Here is an 18,088-nt window from a genome sequence, read left to right on the forward strand (position 1 = left end):
CAAAGAGATCAGAGTGAGTTGGAGAAGTCAAGGAAGACTTCCTAGAAGAAATGGGCTTTGAAGAATGACTAAAAGAGCAGTTCAAACCAACACATCATCAGTACTAATTATTTTTCTATAAACTATATATAAAGGAATTCAGAAGAGGGAACTATCAGTTTTGGCTGGAACCCTCAAAATATCTGGAAAGGAAGTTGCCCAAGGCTGACTGGACCCTTTAGAATTAACCATCTTTCCTTCCTAGATCAGGAACTGGGGGATGGAGCAGGAGTAGGGATATCAAAATGGGAGAGAAATTTATAGGGACTGGGGAAGCTAGGTTCCTCACAGAATCACAGAACTGGAAAGTAGGAAAGAGGGTAGCTAGTTCCATCTATACCTCTAGTGAGTAACTGACATTTATTTACACGGATGCCTTAAATTTTGCAAACATTTTTACATGGTCTTATTTGAGTCTCAGAACAAGTCCACCAGGTAGGTACTTCCTTCTCTAGTGGATTAGGCAAACAGAGGTTAAATAACTTGTCCAGGGTCACACAGTTAGTGAGTGTCTGAGGCTGAATTTGAATTCAGGTCTTCCTGACTCTAAGCCCACTGAGCCATCTAGCTGCCTGGTGTTACTATATAGATGTGGAAAGCAAGGCTTAGAGAAGCTGTTACTTTCTTATGGTCACTCAACTACTGAGTGTCAGAATCAGGATTTGAACCTAGGTCTTCTTGATTCCAGGATTTGAGCCTCTACATCATTCTAGTAATATCTTTCTCCTTCCCAGATCTTCACCCAGCCTCAGCTTGAAGACTTCAATTATGGGGAACTCACTATCCCAAAAGGTAGCCCACCAGGTCAGAGTAGGTGCAGTCATAGCATCCTTGTCAGCTCTAAATCTGTGACCCTCCTACTCCTTTTAGAAAATTCATTGTAACCCAGACTTTGTATTGAGTCAAAATCTGCCTCTGCAGTTTCTTCCCTTTGCTTCCAGTTCTGCCCTCGGTAACAAGCAGAAAAAGTCTTATCTTTCCTCTCCCTGCCAGACCTTCAAATACATAGAGACAGTTATCATGTCCTCCCACTCATCAACCACCAAGTCATAAATCTCTTTCTGGGCTAAGTATTCTTTCCGTGATTCACCTATGGCCGGATCTCGACTCCGCTCTCCAAGCCGGCAGCCCTCCAAATGTAACAGTTCCACTTGTCACTATCTTTCCTTTATATAGCCCTTGCCTTTTGCACCAAGCTAAACTCCATGTCTGGGACCCTCTTGCTCCTCACATCCGCATATCAGACTGAACTCCTTCCTATAACGCTCAGCTTTTACTATCTCCTTCAACCAATCAATCAACAAGCATTTATTAAATGTTTGCCGTGATTCTCCCTAATTGTGAGTGTGCACTCATTTTCCCCTTCCCCCCATTACGTTAATCTTGCATGGATTTTTTATTCACTTGTCTGCTTAGGTGTTATTTTCCCACCAGTAGAATGCAAGCTCCTTGAGGGCAGCTTCTATTTCATTTTTGTCTTTGTATGTCCGATGTCCAGCACCGAGGCTTGTTGAATTAACTAGATGGAACAGAGTGGAACGGAATTGGTGAGGAGAGTGGAGAAGGGAAGAGGAGGCTGTGGCAGACAGGAAGCTGGGCTAGAGAGACTGTGGTAAGGGGTCTTTCCTCGAATACTTGGGTCCCTCCCTTTCTCCTAGAGCGGGACAGAGGAAGAACAGGGACCTAGACTAGGACCGACGGACAGAGGGGGCGCCCTGAGCTGCGGGATCCCGGGGCGGGTTGGGCCAGGTCGGGGGCGGGGCTGGAGCAGAGACAAGAGCGCGGGACTCGGGACTGAGCCTGGGAGCAGGAAGCTGCCGGGGCAGCAGCAGTAGCAGTAGAGTAGCAGCCGCAGCAGCAGAGAAAGGAGGGACGCGAAAGGAACGCAGAGCAGGCTTTGGGCCGGGTGAGCTGGAGATCCTGGCGCAAGTGACCAGTCTCCTGGGATGAAAGAGGGAGGGGCTGGGTGTGCATGCGTGTGTGTGTGTGTTCCTTCCCATCCAACTTTATTAGTGTGCTTATATGTGTGCGGCTGTGTGAGCGCATTTGTGAAATGTGATCATTTGTGTAATTACGATTATGTTCACCAACGTCTGTGTGTGATTGTGTCTCATAGTGAGGATGTCTTGTGTCTGTCCGACTTTATAAGTGCGTCTGCAGTTTTATCTCTATGCGAATGAGTGCGTTTTTGAGATGATTATTTGTGTAACTGTAATTGTGTCTCACTATGTATGTCGCATGAGCGTGTTCGTGTGTGTCCATGTGCTTTTGTCAGAGTTCTTATATATTTGTATAATTGTGACTGTGCAATTGTCACTTTGTGTGTGCCTTTCCTTCCTTCCCTTCCTCCCCCAAGAATCATACCTGTAAAGGGTGTGTAAATTGTGGTGTGCTATTGGGGCTGCGCTATCCCAGTCTGCCTGGGTCTGGCCTATTTAAGACTGAGAGAAGATAGGGAGCGGGGTGTGCTAGCGTCCGCTGGACTGGGGGCAGGTGGATTGAGTGCATGGGTCATGAAGGCTGATCCTGCTCCCGATATCCCCGCTCCGCTTGACGACTGCCTCTTCACGTGCGCCCCACGCTCCATGCCGGTTCCCTACGTCTTGGTCTGGGCCGTCTTGTAGGGCGAGCAGAGGTCTCTTCAGGCTTCCTCACTTCTGGCCTCTGCCCTCCCAGCCCCTCCCCACAGCGAGTTTAGCCCCGTTTGCCCCACCCTGCCCTCCAGGGAGCTTTAGTTTATGCCACACACGTTATACACACGTGCTCACATGCGCCCTCGGGACACGACATACATGATAGTTTAGCCTAGAGGAAATGACTCCTGTGCTAGGAGTCTGGAGGTCTGGGTTCGAGTCAGTTCTGATACAGATGGGCCATGTGACTTTGATAAGTCCTTGCCCTCTGGGGCCTTCCTCCCAAACGAAAGTGGGGAAAAGAATGTTTTCTATGCCTGGTGTCACCACAGCAGGTGTCTGCGTAAATATGTGAGGAATTGGCTGGACACACAAACTCTGTCAGGGACCTAAAGGATTATATGTTCATAAGCCTTAGGGCTGCAAGGGATCCTAGAGCTTCTCTAGTCACAGAGCGAGAAACTGAGGCCCACTGAGGAGGAGGGGACATACTTCAGCATCATAACAGCCTGTACCAGATCCTCTTTTGCCACTTCTGCCACACTGCTTCCTCTAACTCCCCTGCTCCGTCCCCAGCCTCTTTCCTCTTTGGGCGCTGCTAGTGGGGAGACCCAGAATTGAAAAGAGTAAGACCTGGCTTGTCCCTCATTTGGTTGGTGGGAACTCTCTGACTCTTCAGGGATTCCTCAATGCCGGTTCCCTGTAAATCGATTCTAGAGCTAGCAAACAGGTAGCTTCCACCAGGTCCACTGTTTAAGGTATTATCTGTTGTTTTGATTTATTCATTATTTCTATTTGGGCATTATCAGTTTTGGAATGAGCCAGTTTTTAAAATTTCTGTTATTTTTGGATAATTTGCTGTTTTGAATTGTTGTTATGGGTTATTGTTTTGTTTCTTTTTTCTTTGTATCTTTATTATCTAGTACAGTGCCTGACATATAATGGGAGTTTAATAAATGTTTGTTCAGTTTAGACTTTTCATTGTTTTTTGATCTTTACTGCCTTTTTATTCTTTGCTATTTTGAATTAGCCATTCTTGTAGATAATTCTTGATTTCAGATTAATGGGTTTTTTCCCTCATTTTTGTTGCTTTAGATTATCAGATGTTTGAGATTATGCTTTTTTTGTATGTTAAGATTTAAAAAATTTTTCTGCCCTTTGGGGATTGTTGCGTTTGGGATGATCTATTTAGGCATCACTTAGTTTGGGGTGGGGGGTCATTGATTTTTATTGCCCAAGTGCTAGGGGAAGCTCTATGGCTGGAGGGTGCACCCTATGGCCCCTAATGTAGATGCTTTGGAAGGGCAAGAAGGCAAGGAGGAAAAGGAATTATGTCCTCTGGGTACTCAGGGATACAGGCCTATAAGGCCCTGTAAGTACCCTCTAAAGGGCCCTGGGAGAGGAATGGAGCTTGTAATGTGCCTGCATCCTGGGAGCTGAAGAAGTTTGGAAGAAAAGGAAGTGAGGGTAGGGAATACACCTTTGGGTAAAGCCGAGTTGTGGTCAGTTCCAGTAGACATGTAGAGACTGAGTTCTTCCCAAGAACCCAGACCAGGGATGTCCTGTGGGAGGAAGAAGAGATCTGGGTATGGCCTTTTTTAAGCTCCCTCTCTGGCTGGAGAGATTAGACTACTTACTGGACCAGCAGAGGGCTGAGCTTTCAGCGCTTGAAATCCAAAGACCTGGGTTCAAATCCTGCCTCTGGTACTTAGTAACGATTGTGACCATAGCCGATTTATTTAAACTACTCTGAGCCTCAGTTTCCTCACATGTAAAATGAGGATACCCATAATACCCTACTTCACAGACTTTCTGTGAAGCTTAAATGAGATGATGTATGTAAAGTGCTTTGCAAACAGTAAGGGCTATAGGAATGTCACTTATCTTTGCTCTGCTTCTGAGGCTGTGTGACCTAGGTTCAGTCCCTTTCCCTCTCTGGCCCTCAGCTTTCCTGCCAGTAATACGAAGGCATCCGTAAAATGGGGCAGCTAGGTGGCACAGTGGATAGAGTGCCAGACCTGGAGTCAGGAAGATGTCTCTTCCTGAGTTCAAATCCAGCCTCAGACACTTACTAGCTGTGTGACCCTAGACAAGTCACTTAACTCTGTTTGCCTCAGTTTCCTTACCTGTAAAATGAGCTGGAGAAGGAAATGGCAAACCACTCCAATATAGCTTTATCAAGAAAACCCCAAATGAGCTTACAAAGAGTCAGACATGAACAAAATGACTGAAAAACAACACTTTGAGGAGCTTGGAAGAGATAGGATCGAAGTTCTCTCCCAGTTCTGACATCCTGAGTTAATTTCTAAGTTAATTCTAAGATTAATCATTGAACCAGTATTTATGAAGCACCCACCGTATTCTAGCCACTGTGCTATGTCCCTGCCCTCAGAGAATTTATGTTCTAATGGGATATAAAACATACAGGATATCCAAAAGTTTCAGTGCCATAAACTGGCACTTTAAGCTTTAAGCTATAGAAGTTTAAAACAGCACTAGGGAAAAAAAAACAAACAACACTGAGACTTTGGGGAGACTTTGCATGTATAAACACAAAATGTATGCAGAGTTTTTAGAAGGTAACTAACTGATAATAGGAAGTCACTGAAAAGTGAATCTTGACAATGTGAGAGGTGGACAAGTGGACAAGTCACTTTGTCTAGATAGGCCTCAGTTTCCCCATCTGTAAACTGAGGAGATTGGATTAAGAGGGGTCTCTCCCAACTCCAGAGGTAGGAGCCTGTGATCCAGTCCTGGATCTTGTATTTTGGGCTCTATTAAAAACAGGGGGAGATCACTGTGGGCTGGGGTGGTCAGGGAGGGCTTCCTGGAAGAGATAGTACTTGAATGGCAGCTTCATAAGGTAATGAGTTTCCCATCATTGGAGATCTTCAAGTGAAGGTCAGATGACTTCGTATCAGAATATCAAGAGACGGGATTCCTAGCTAGACATGGGTTGGATTAGATGTCCTCTAATGTCCCTTCTGGCTCTGAGATTCTATGATCCTGGTATGTGGGAAAGGGAGGATGGGAGTGGAGGAGATGGAGGGAGGGAAGTTGGTGGAGGGACTCCAAAGGGAAAGGGTCCTCCAGTAGGGAAGCATGGCCAGGAGCTGCAGGAGGATTGCCTAACAGGTGGGCTTAAGGCTGGAAAGATTATCTGGCAGCAGGTGCCAGGGATAGGGGGACTGAGGCTCAGGTCAGTGGTGCCAGAAGAACTTTGGGGTAGGTAGCTTGGAGCCAAGGGCTGGGCACGGGGCCAGCCTGGGCAAGCTGGGACAGAAAGAACTGGTGCCTCTGAATAAGAGATCTGTTAGTGTAGTAGAAAGTGCTGGGCCAGGAGGCCTGAGTTCTAGGCCCTGCTCTGCTACTTCCTACCTGGGTGACCCCAGGGAAATCAGATCTCAGTGAGCCTCAGTTTCCTCATCTATAAAACTGAGGTAATGACGCATCTTACCTGGGGCTGTTGTGGGGAAATCACCTTAAAAGCAACATGGAAATGTGAGGCTTTTTTATCTTTTTTTTTTTTTGATCTCAGAGCCAGAAGGAGCCTTGGGCAAGTCACTACTTTCTGAACTTCAATTTCCTCATCTGCAAAATGTAGGGGTTGGACTAGATGACCTCTAGGGTCCTTTTGGGCTTGACATCTATGATTCTTTGGTTCTATGATCTCAGATAGCATCTTGTCCAATCTCTTTCCCTTCCCAGCCTCCCTAGCAATCAGTAAATCAACCAGCATTTATTTAGCTCCTGCTGTGTGCCAGGCACTGGGCTAGGCTCTGGGGATACAAGTACAAAGAATGAAACAATTCTTATGCATAAGTAGCTTACATTGTAATGGAGGAGACCACAAGTACATAGGAAAACTTTTTTTTTTCCCACAAGTGCATAAGAAAATTTATGCGGGATAGTAATAACTCGTTTATATAGTACATCAAAGTTTGCAAAGCTCTTTACAAACTTGACTCATTTGATCCCTCATAGTAACCCTGGCAGATAGGTGGTATTATTGTCCCCATTTTACAGATGAGAAAACTGAGGCAGACAGTGGTTAAGTGACGTATCCAGGGTTACATAGCGAATGTCTGAGGTCAGATTTGAACTACGGTCTTTCTGGCTCCACAGAACTCTAGTCAATGTGCCACCTCGCTGTCCCTGAATAATTACAAGGAGATAACAAAGTAGTTAAAGACAAGGTCGCTTGGGGTGGAAGGCATCAGCACATGAGGGCTAGGAGAGGGTTCATGTAGAAGGCAGTGCCTGAGCTGCTTCTTAAAGGATGAGAGGGGGAGGGGAAGGGAATAAGCATTTATATGGTGCCTACAATATTCTAGGCACTGTGCTTTTTCACAAATATGATCCTCATAACAACCCGGGAGGCTGGTTCTATTATTGTCTCCATTTAAGTGGCCCAGGGTTACATAGTGGCTAGTGAATGTCTGAGGCTAGATTTGAACTCATGTTTTATTGACTCCAGGCCCAACACTCTTCTTACTGTGCCAACAGATGCCAGAAAATTTTATAAGTGAGTTGTGTATTCCGGTGCATTCCAGGATTGACCAGTGTAAAGTCTTGGAGATGGGAAACAGAGGATCTTTTTCTCCAGCTTTTTCTTGAATATGTCAGCCTTCCAAAGAAGGGCAACTAGGAGGCGCCATAGTGCACAGAGTGCTGGGCTTGGAGTCAGGAAAACCTGAGTTCAAATTCTGCCTCAGACATTGAACTAGCTGTGTGACTTTGGGCAAGTCACTTAACCTCTGCTCATCTGTAGAATGGGGATAATAATAGTGCCTACCTCCCAGGGTGGTTGTGAGGATTCAATGAGAAAATAATCGTAAAGTGCTTATTAGCACAGTGCCTGGCACATAGTAGGTGCTACATAAATGTTTATTATTATTGGCGTTATTCTTCTCTGAAAAGGAACCCATCTTGTTCTGACTGTTAGTGTTTCCTTTTATTGAGTCTAAATCTTCTTCCATGTAACTTCCCCACTTTGGGCCTTGTTTAGTTCAACTAAGCAGGCTTTTATAAAGTGTCTACTGTGTGCAAAGCCCCGGGCTCCCTAGTGAGGGAGATGCAAAGTTTAGATGAGTCCTGGGCGCCTACGTTCATGGTGCTCTCCTTCTAGGTGCGATGGAATACACCAAATTAGTGATTGGGTCTGGAGGAAAAGGTTGTCAGTGAAGTATTGGAATCAGGGAAGGCTCCTGAAGAGTTAGCTTCTCGGTGAGGTTTCAAGGATAGAAAGGGCAAAGCAGAGAGAATGTTCTAAAACTTGAACAAAAGCCTGGAGGCTGGAGAGAACAAGGAAGATCCACAGGGAGAGAAAAGCAGTTTGGCTGAAGGACAGAGGATGTGGAGGGAAGTCCTAAGGTTCCTCTCAGCCCAGACAATTCTGTCTTGTGTTTTCAGAACTGTACCAGTGCCGGCATTCTGGGCTTCAATGGGCCCTTCTGGCTCTGACATTCTAGATTCTAAGGGTCCTTTCAGGTTTAACATTCTGTGTTCTAAAACCTCAGGACTCTTCTCCAACTCCAATGTGTTCTCTGAGCCTATGAGAATTGGGAAGAGGGTTCTCAAGTCACACAAGTTTGATTCTAGGCCATGGGGCAAGAATGTTACTCCGGGGACCTTTGACTAGGTTTGATCCTTGAGATGCTCTCAATTATCCAGATAATTGGTGGGTGGTGACCTACAGCAGAGCTCTGCTTCCAGATACCCTGAGCCTCCTAGTAAGTTTATTCTCCAGGAAGTTCTCAACTCATTCCTATAGAACTGGAAAGAGCTCTTGGAGGCCGTCCAGACCAGCCCCTTCATTTAATAGATGAGAGGAAACTGAGCTCCAGAATGGGGAAGGTCACCCAGGGACCCAGTGTTAGGGCCAGATTTAAAACCCAGGTCCTGTGACCCCCAGTTCAGAGTTCTTTGCAACAATCTATAACTGCCTAGCCTGAAGAAGGTCTTGTTAGGAAAAGAAATCAGCTGGAAGAAGGAGAAGGAAAAACAGAGAGATAGAGACAGAGAGATAAAGACAGACTGACAAGAGAAAAATTCCTAAATCATGTACAAAGATGATTTTTAGATTATCTATAGTTTTATTATCCAATGTGTGTGTGTTTGTGTGCGCTGGTGGTGGAGGTGTCTTAAAAATAACTTTCATTTGTCTAATGGTTTAAGGTTTTCAAAGCACAGCCCAGTGAGATAAGGTCTGACCTTGTGTATGTGTGTGTGTGGGGGGGGGGGTGGCGGTGGGGTGGGTGGAGGAGCCTATTCAATGAACAGCTGTGCTGCTCCTATTGCTTCTAGGATCTACCCTCCACACTCCTTTAAGAACTATTCAGTCCAGCCACACTGGCTTCCTTAATGTTTGTCATACATGCACTCCATCTTCTGTCTTCCTGACTCAGCCCAGGCTGTCTGTCCCCTGTGCCTGCAGTGTTTTCTGTCCTCACTTCTGCCTCTTAGAATCCTTATCTGCTGTCAAGGCTCAGTTCAGCTCCCACCTTCTCTACAGGAAGCCTTTCCCACCAAGTTATCTTAGGTCTATTTTCTGTAAGTAATGGAAGCCAATCCAATCCCATAACTATATCATCCATCCATCCATCCATCCATCCATCCATCCATCCATCCATCCATCCATCCATCCATCCATTTGTCCATCTACCTATGTACCTATCTATCTGTTCTACCTACATATATGTATATTTCAGTTCAGTCGTTTTTTTTCAGTTGTGTCCAACAGTTCATGACCCCATTTGGGGTTTTCTTGGCAAAGATACTAGAGTGGTTTACCATTTCCTTCTCCAGCTCATTTTATAGATGAAGAAACTGAGGTAAACAGGGTTAAGTGACTTGCCCAAAGTTATACAACTAATAAGGGTCTGAGGCTGGATTTGAACTCAAGAAGATGAGTCTTCCTGATTCCAGGCCCAACAATTTTTCCACTATGACACAAACACCTGATACTTAGCTGTATGTATGCTTGTGCATGTATGTATATGTATGTAGGTATGCATGCATGTGTGTATATGTATGTATATAGATATGCACATGGCCTCCCCCAGCTAGGTTGTAAGTTCCATAGGGACTTGACTGTTTTCCTTTTGTCTTTATATTTTCAGCATCTAGCAAGTATATATACCTACCCTATATAGTTGGTGCTTGAAAAATACTTGTTGATAGGTTGCAAATGTCATTCCCATTTTACAGGAGAGGATGTTAAGGTTCAGGCTATTGAGAAAAATTTACTTGTCTATGAGCCCACAGCCGGGTGTCAAATAGGATTTGAACCTAGATCTCTTGACTCTAAATCTAGTTACATTCTTCTACACAGCAGCTCCTGCCATATAGATTCCTGCTTCATGTACAGGTTAGACTCTGTTCTCTGAAGCTTTTTCTGCTGAGAGGATCTAGAATTATCTATGATTTTTTTTTCTGGGGGGTAGGAGGATGAGGTAAGGTGGGAGTTTGCTGTTTTTGAATTGTAATTATAGTAATACTACTACACTGCAGTGCAGTGGAAAGAGTAATGCATCGTGAAGTCATATGACATGGGAGTCGGGAAGACTGGGTTCAAATCCTTATTCTGCTACTTAACTACTTATGCAGCTTTGGGCACAACCGTTCTCTCTGAGTCTTAGTTTCCTCAACTATTCTCCCCCTTCCCAAGTTCTGGGTTCCTATGGACTAGGTTTGATCATGGAGACTACCCCCAAATATCAATATATTTTTGGCTCATTGCATCCACACCCACGTTTACTCTGAGAAATTTCTGAGCATAGTTCATTCTGGATCTCCACAGATGTGGGTAAAACAGTTCCCTTGATACTATACCAGACCCTGAGGGTAACAAATCCATTTATTGGTGCAGTCTTTTTATTTCACTGGACAAAAAATGTAGACAAAAGAATCATATGAACCCATAAATAATGTAGAAGCTACATAGTTCACAGTAGGTCATCAACATTCAGTACAATTCCTCTCCTCTCTGGCAGAGGGAATCTTAAAGACCTCCAGACCTTATCTAGACCATCCCCCCAAGGATTGTCCTTTCCTTTGTAGGGAATTGAACTTGGGGGTGCTAAATGGGTAGCATCCCAGTCTTCCAGTCAGTCCCCTTTTCTTTCTTTTTTGTTTTTGTTTTTGTTTGCTAGGCAGTGGGGGTTAAGTGACTTGCCCAGGGTCGCACAGTTAGCAAGTATTATGTGTCTGAGGCCGCATTTGAACCAGGTCCTCCTGACTGCAGGGCAGGTGCTCTATCCGCTGTGCCACCTCGCTGTCCCCTTTTCACCCTAATAAATCCCTCTGAAAGTTTGAATGTGGCTGTCTCTGTTGCAAGGAATCCATTAATGTCTCTTAGAAAGGTGGTCCTCCATTCCTTTGCCCCCTAATTGCCATGCTCCCAGGATCTCTGAAAGTGGTCTATCGACTCTTTTTACTAGGTAGGGCAACCCAAAAGTCTGCTGACTCCTTCTGCAACAATCTGTCCTCCCAGATTTGTTGTTATTTTTTTTTGTCTTGTCTTATTTTTCATGACCCCGTTTGGGGTTCTCTTGGCAGAGAGTGGTTTGCCATTTCCTTCTTCAGCTCATTTTACAGATGAGAAAACTGAGGCAAACAGGATTAAGTGACTTACCCAGGGTCACACAGCTAGGAAGTGTCTGAGGCCAGATTTGAACTCAGGAAGATGAGTCTTCCTGACTCCAGGACCTGCAGTAGTGTGGCACCTACCTGCTTACATCCTCCCAGAGGTCCAAGTCAAACTTGTTTATCTGGGGGCATCCCCAACCACCAAGACCTAATTAAGATATTACTTTTGTCCTTTCTACAAGGGACTTCTTTATAGAGGATGATGCTTTCAGAAGTCCCTATTAAAGACTGAAGCTCATTAATGCATTAAGGGATTCTCCTGAGAGCTTCATAATTTCTTAACATATCTCCCTCCCCTGCCCCCAATCACTAGCCCAGGCAAAGAGGACACATCCTATCTCCAGTTTCCCAGACCAGACCCTCTGAGCCTGGGCCATAGGGAAGGAAGCGGGAGAAGGGCTAGATGTATCCTTCCCTGCCCGGCTGAGGGTAGGGGGCAAATCCAGGCTTGGTTAGGGAGAGGTCAGGGCTTAACCTCTAACTCTTGAGAGGCTGGGGGCAGTTGGGATAAATCTTTGGCTAGTGGCCTTTTTCTAGGAGGGAGCAGGAAATGGGATTAAAAGCAAAGAGATAAGCCGGAGTGAGTGGAGTTAGAAGCTACTCTGGAGTCTCTCTCTTCAGAATCTTCCACAGGGATTCTAAATGGTCACCCTGGGGGATCCTCCTGAAAGATTCTAAACGTTCCTCTCAGAAGTCATTGGGGGTGGGGGGTGGGGATGGGAGAGGGAGGAGAGAGACTTTACATGCTGCTTTCAAGAATCCTTCTGGAGGAGTCTAGATGCCTACTCTGGAATCCCAGGGATGTCATCTAAATAGTGTCTCATTTTGAGGCTTGGGAAGGTCAGGAGGGGCATATTTGGATGGGAAAATGTATTTCATTTTATTGTTAAATTTGTTGGGGGAAATTGGTATCTTAAATAATGATTAATGCTCACTGAGCTAATTTACTCATCTTCCTTCAACTCTCAAAATAAGATTATATAAAGAGAAACTTTGACTGAGGATCAGCTTGAGTTCCTGGTGGGTCATTAACCACTGTGTGCCCCTAGGTAAGCCACTTCCCCAACTCTGAGACTTCATTTCCTCCTGGGAAGAGAATCAACTCCCACCCTGCCCAAAATAATTTCTTTGTTCTGAGCCTCAGTTTCCTTATAAGTAAAATGGGAAAAATCATCCCCTCCCATCTCCTTCCTGGGAGTTCTGTGAGGGTCAAGATGAAAGGATGGGTAAGGAAGTTCTCTTAAGCCTTGTGACTGGCTGGTTTGTTCAGTGAATAGAGACTCTTTTCCCTTCTCTCTCCTCATCTTCCCAACCAATCTGGCAATTGGAAAAGTTTGGCAAGAGCAAATCAGTGAGGGGGATAGGAGTTGGGGGTGGTAGTGGTGGTAGAGACTGAGTACTTGGCACACAGGAAATGGTTGGGGAGGAGGGAGATAAGCCAAAAAGAGAGGGAACGTTAGAGGTAGAAGGGCCCTTGGAACATAGAGTGTGCTTAGACATGAAAGGGGGCTTAGGACAGAGACTACTGAAGTAGGAGTTCAAAAAGTTCTTAGAGACATTTAGCCCAGCGGTTCTTTTTGTTTCTTGGAACTCTTTGACAGTCAGGTGAAACCTTCAAATCCTTCTAAGGATCAAGTTTGATTTTTGTAAACATTCATATTTTTTTTTAAAGGCAGTTGGGGCTAAGTGACTTGCCCAGGGTCACACAGCTAATCAGTAGCCAAGGTTGGATTTGAACTCAGGTCCTCCTGATTCCAGGGCCAGTGTTCTATCCACTGTACCACCTAGCTGCCCCTTAACATTCATAATTGAAGAAAATGCTAAATTTCATTTTGAGGTTAGTGAAAATAAAGATATATTTTTTCCCATCCAAGTTCACAACCTCTGGTCTGTGAACCCCTGGTTAAGGACTCCTGATTTAGTCCAGCCCCTTGGGTCATAAAGAGACCCAAAGTCACTGTACCAGAAGGGAACTGAGTGGTAAAGTTTGGAGGAGTTATCCTGCTACTGGATTCTGGGGAAGGTAACTTAAAAGGAAGGAGTCCAGACCCCTCCTCTGGATTGTGAGGGAAGGACTCATCCCACGTCCTTGGAGAAAATTAGGATTATAAAGTCATAAAGACACTGTCAGAGTTCAGGAAGGCATTGGACTACTGAACTTTAGAGTTGGGGGAGAGCTCGGAAATCATCTCCAGGAGTTCTTCAGCTTTTTTTGTTTCATGAATCTCTTTAAAGCTGTAGAACTCTTCCCAGGAAAAAAATGTTTTTAAATACAGACGATGACAGAGGCAACCAATGATATTGAAACAGAATTATCAAAATATACGTTTATTTTCAAGTTCAAAGAGTTCAGGTTAAGAACTTGTAATTTAATCCAAGACTTTCATTTTACAGATGAGGAAAGAAAGGAAAGGAGGAGGGTCACACTGACAGTCCTAGGCTTCCTCCAGTGTCAAACTGGATATAAAGCTGGGACAAAACGGCTTGTGCAGACAGAGATAATGAAGGAACTGGAGAGGAAGGGATTGCAAGCTTCTGAGAGCAAGATAAACTCTCATAGCTGCTGCTTGCTCGGAGGACAGGGTTTTAGCTGTTTTCTCCCTTTGAACTGATGTTCCCGAGAGCCACCAAAAGGCCAGACTCCCTGGTCTCCCTTACCAAGTGCAGGTGCAAGTGTGAGGCCTGGGAAAGCGGGCTGATTAGCTAGGGTGCCTGGCTTTTAACCCTACCTCACTTTGATCAGTTTGGAGAGATCCTTTTCCTCATGGGCCCAAGTTTTCCCCCTATGTAAAACAATGGGGTTAGACTAGATGAGAAGGGTATAGGGAGAGGTTTTGTTTTTTCAGTCCAGTCTGACACTTAGTAACTCCAGTTTGGGGGTTTCTTGGCAGAGATACCGGAATGGCTTGCCGTTTCCTTCTCCAGTTCATTTGACAGATGAGGAAACTGAGGCAAACAAGGTTAAGTGACTTGCCCAGGGTCACACAACTTGTGTCTATGGAGTCTTTCTCACTCCAGGCTGGGCAATCTGCCTAGCTGCCCCATAGGGAGAGGAGGGGGTAGCATTTGAATGGTGCGAGAAGAGGCCTTGAAAGCTATTTAAAGGGGAGAAAGGAACAAAAGCATTCTACTGTTTGGCTGACACCCAGGAGAGTAATGTGTGAAGTGTTTGGAAACTGAAGTCAGAGAGTAGAAGGATGCCAGAATCAGGAATCCAAAGTCTTTCCTGAAGCCACTGGAAGCATATAAGATAATTTATGAGGTCAAGTCAAGTTAACAAGCATTTATTAAATGCCTACTATGTGTCAGACTAAATGCTGTATACAAAGAATGGCTAAATAAAGCAAAACAAAACCAAATCAATTTAATGGAGGGACTTTGAAAAGGATAAAATGCTATACAAACAAAAATAATTATGATTAATAATTGAAGGGAACATTGGATATAAGTTCCAGTACTGGCTCTGTCACTAATATGCTCTGTGACTGGGCAAATAATCTCATCTCTCTAAATCTAATTTGAAAAATGAAGGGAAAAGGGAAGAAGCATTTGTATAATGCCTACTATGTGTTAAGTGTTGTGCTAAATGCTTTGTCTTATCTGATCTGTTAATTACAGCATTTTACAGTTGAGGAAACTGAGGCAAACAGGGTTAAGTGATTTGTCCAGGATCACACAGCTAGTGAGTATCAGAGGCTAGATTTGAATTCAGGTCTTCCTGACTCCAGATCCAGCTCCTTCACTGAGCCGCCTAGTTACCTAATGGCTTAAACTGTTTGTGTGTTGTTATTGGTCCTTTGTTCTTAAAGAGGGTTATCTGACATCTGGGTGGTTGTGTCTTGACTTGCAAGTGAATTGGATTTAAGTGAGGCTGGGCTGTGCAGTCATCAGCCTCACTATTTCCTCCTGAGTCCAGTGGCAAAACATAAGGCAAGATGACCAGCCATTGGTTTAAATTAGGTGATTTCCAAATGCCCTTTCTTCTCTAAATCTTATAATCCTGGATGTGGTTGAGAAGAATCTGGTGCCGGAGTTTGGAGTTCCAATCCTGCCTAAAGAGGTTTCTGCCCTCCCCCCAGAATTATCTTCAAGCTTCTTAAGAAGATAATGATGGTTCAAAGGAAAGGTGGGGCACAGTTCCTCTCTGCATTCCTCTGAGCTTGGGCTGGAGTTCTCCCTGTCTATACCTACTATCCCTCTCTTTCCTCCCCTCCCCTGGGGTTATTCCCTCCCCTGCATACTCCTCCTTGTCCCCTTCTGGTCTCAAGCTCCCGGTCCAAAACATCTCTGGAGTCTGGTGTCTTCAGGGTAGCTGTCTAGCAGTCTTTGGAAGCCAGCAGGGGTTTGGGGCCCAGTTGTGCCCCATGAGTTCATTGTGGAGGGGTTTCTGCACCAGCTTCCCCTAAATAGCCATCTGAAACTAGGTGTATCTTGCTTGGGGAAATCTTCCAGATGCCCATTATAGTTCACAAGGGGCAGTATAGTTTCAGACAATGCACTTCACTTAGAATCAGGATACCTAACTTGGACCTAAATAGTTGTGTGATCTCTATGCCTTAGTTTTCTCTTCTAGAAAATGGGACTGCACTATCTGTCTCATAGGATTGTTGTGGGGAAAATGTTTTGGAAACTTTAAAGTGCTATAGAAATGGGAGTTATTATGAATAACTCAATTCACAAAATAGATTAAGCATCTACTGTGTACTGGGCCCCTATGCTCAAGAGTGACTGGGTGAAAAATGAAAAATCGTATAGTTCCTGCCCTCAGTGAACTTATAGCCTATAGGAGGGGTGTGCGGGGTATTCAGGAGGACTAGCACCTCTGGTATGAGGGCTTGCCAAACCCTTTTCAGGGTTGCTCATTCATCTTTGGTGTCCATCTTAACCCAACTCTCACCTGTGCCTTCAAGACGCTGTAGCATGCACGGTGGCCACACCTCAGTAAACTGTCTAGGCAGATGGGCCAAACCAGGTTAACTATAATCAAGGGGTTGTGAGGTAGGGGGGTGTCTACCCCAAGCATGTGAAGACTTCCCTGATAGAATAGGTAGATGAGAACTTGTTCCTACAGCCATGGAAACAGCTGAAGCAGGTGCTGGGAGTGGGGGAGAGAGGGGTAGGGCTTAGAGCTTGGCTAGACATGAAAGAAGCCAAGGTCATCCACTGCATCTTGTGTCATCAGCCAGTTCTCCTGACTTTTGTCATGCCATAGGACTTAGATGACTCTGGAAGATAGAGTGAGGTTGATGGCTTTGTGTGACTCTGCCTCACTTAAAACCAGTTCACACACAAGTCAATCACTGTAATGTCACTGGTTCTCTTCTTTGGAAAAGGAAAGATAAACAACAGCGCATAAGAGGAGTACAAGAGGCACATAAATAACTAGGTTAGAAGGTGGAGTGTCATAGGGGGCAATGTACGGATCCAGAACAAGAGCTCTAGGAAAACCTGAAGAGGGAGAGATCACCTTCAGCTGGACAGTTCCACAGAAGGGAGGGACTTGAAAGTGAGGGATGAGAGATGGGGTCGGGTGGAGTCTGTGCTAAATCTGGGGAATGGTGTGATTAAAGTTTCCAAATAATGGAATGGCTGGAATGTGTGAATTAGACTGAGATAAGACTGGGCCAGTATCAATCAGTCCTTCACAGGATCACTACACATTTATTAAGCACCATTATGTGTCTGACACTTCTGATGCAAACTCCAAAAAGGGAACTAGCTGTGCTGTCTCGGAGCTTATGTTCTATTATACATAGGTATCTATATCTGTATTATACATAGGTAAAGATATGTAGAATAAATTGCCATAGGATAAATACTATGTTGGTCTGCAGTGGGGAGCTACAGGAGGTTTTCTTCAAGAGGGCCACAATCATGCAATCATTCAGTCAACAAGCACTTATTAAGCTCCTATATGCCATGGGAAGCTAGGTGGCACAGTGGATAGAGTGCTGGGATTGGGATCAGGAAGACTCATTTTCACGAGTTCAAACCTGGCCTCAGACACTTATTAGCTGTGTGACCCTGGGCAAGTCACTTAACCCTGTTTGCCTCAGTTTCTTCACCTGTAAAATGAGCTGGAGAAGGAAATGGCAAATCACTCCAGTATCTTTGCCAAGAAAACCCCAAATGGAGTGATGGAGAATTAGAAAAGACTGAAAAAACCACTGAACCAACAGGTCAGTGTTTGGTGCTGGGGGTACAAAGACAAATGAAATAGCCTCTGCTCTGGAGGAGCATGCAGTGTCTGGTACATTTCTCCTTTTTCAACTCACTATCCCATTCTCCACAGTGGTCCTTCCAAACTTTTTGATGCCTCCTCAAGTCTTCCGTGATTGCTCTTCACCGTACTCTCTCAGCTAAGAACCTTGCCTCTTATTTTACAGAACAGTTAAGGCCATTTGCTATGAGCTCCCTTTTCTTCCCTCTTCTTCATTTATCATTCAGGTGCCTTTTGCCTCCTTCACTCCTGTCTCACATGGGAAGTGACTTTACTCCTCACCAAGGCTAACCTTTCTTTTTTTTTTCTTTTTGGCTAGGCAATGGGGTTAAGTGACTTGCCCAGTGTCACACAGCTAGTATGTGTTACGTGTCGGAGGCCGCATTTGAACTCAGGTCCTCCTGAATCCAGGGCTGGTGCTCTATCCACTGCGTCATCTAGCTGCCCCCAAGGCTAACCTTTCTACTTGTTCAAGTAATCTCATTCCATCCCATCTCCTCCAACAGATCACCCCCTCTGTCATCTTCACTTTTTGACTTACTTTCAA

General features: G+C 44.9%; 1 protein-coding gene across 1 annotated transcript in view; it reads left to right on the forward strand.

Annotated features, from left to right (window-relative positions):
* The first annotated feature begins 1,848 nt into the window (after window positions 1-1,848).
* Window positions 1,849-18,088, forward strand: part of P2RY2 (purinergic receptor P2Y2) — a 58,316-nt gene continuing 42,076 nt past the window's right edge. The window contains exon 1 of the mRNA XM_020989615.2: window positions 1,849-1,945. The gene's annotated coding sequence lies outside the window, so the exon portion shown is untranslated. The remainder of the gene's footprint in view (window positions 1,946-18,088) is intronic.

The sequence above is a fragment of the Phascolarctos cinereus genome, unplaced genomic scaffold, assembly GCF_003287225.1.
Source record: "Phascolarctos cinereus isolate Bilbo 61053 unplaced genomic scaffold, phaCin_HiC Scaffold_726;HRSCAF=1367, whole genome shotgun sequence".
In the NCBI taxonomy this organism is placed as follows: domain Eukaryota; kingdom Metazoa; phylum Chordata; class Mammalia; order Diprotodontia; family Phascolarctidae; genus Phascolarctos; species Phascolarctos cinereus.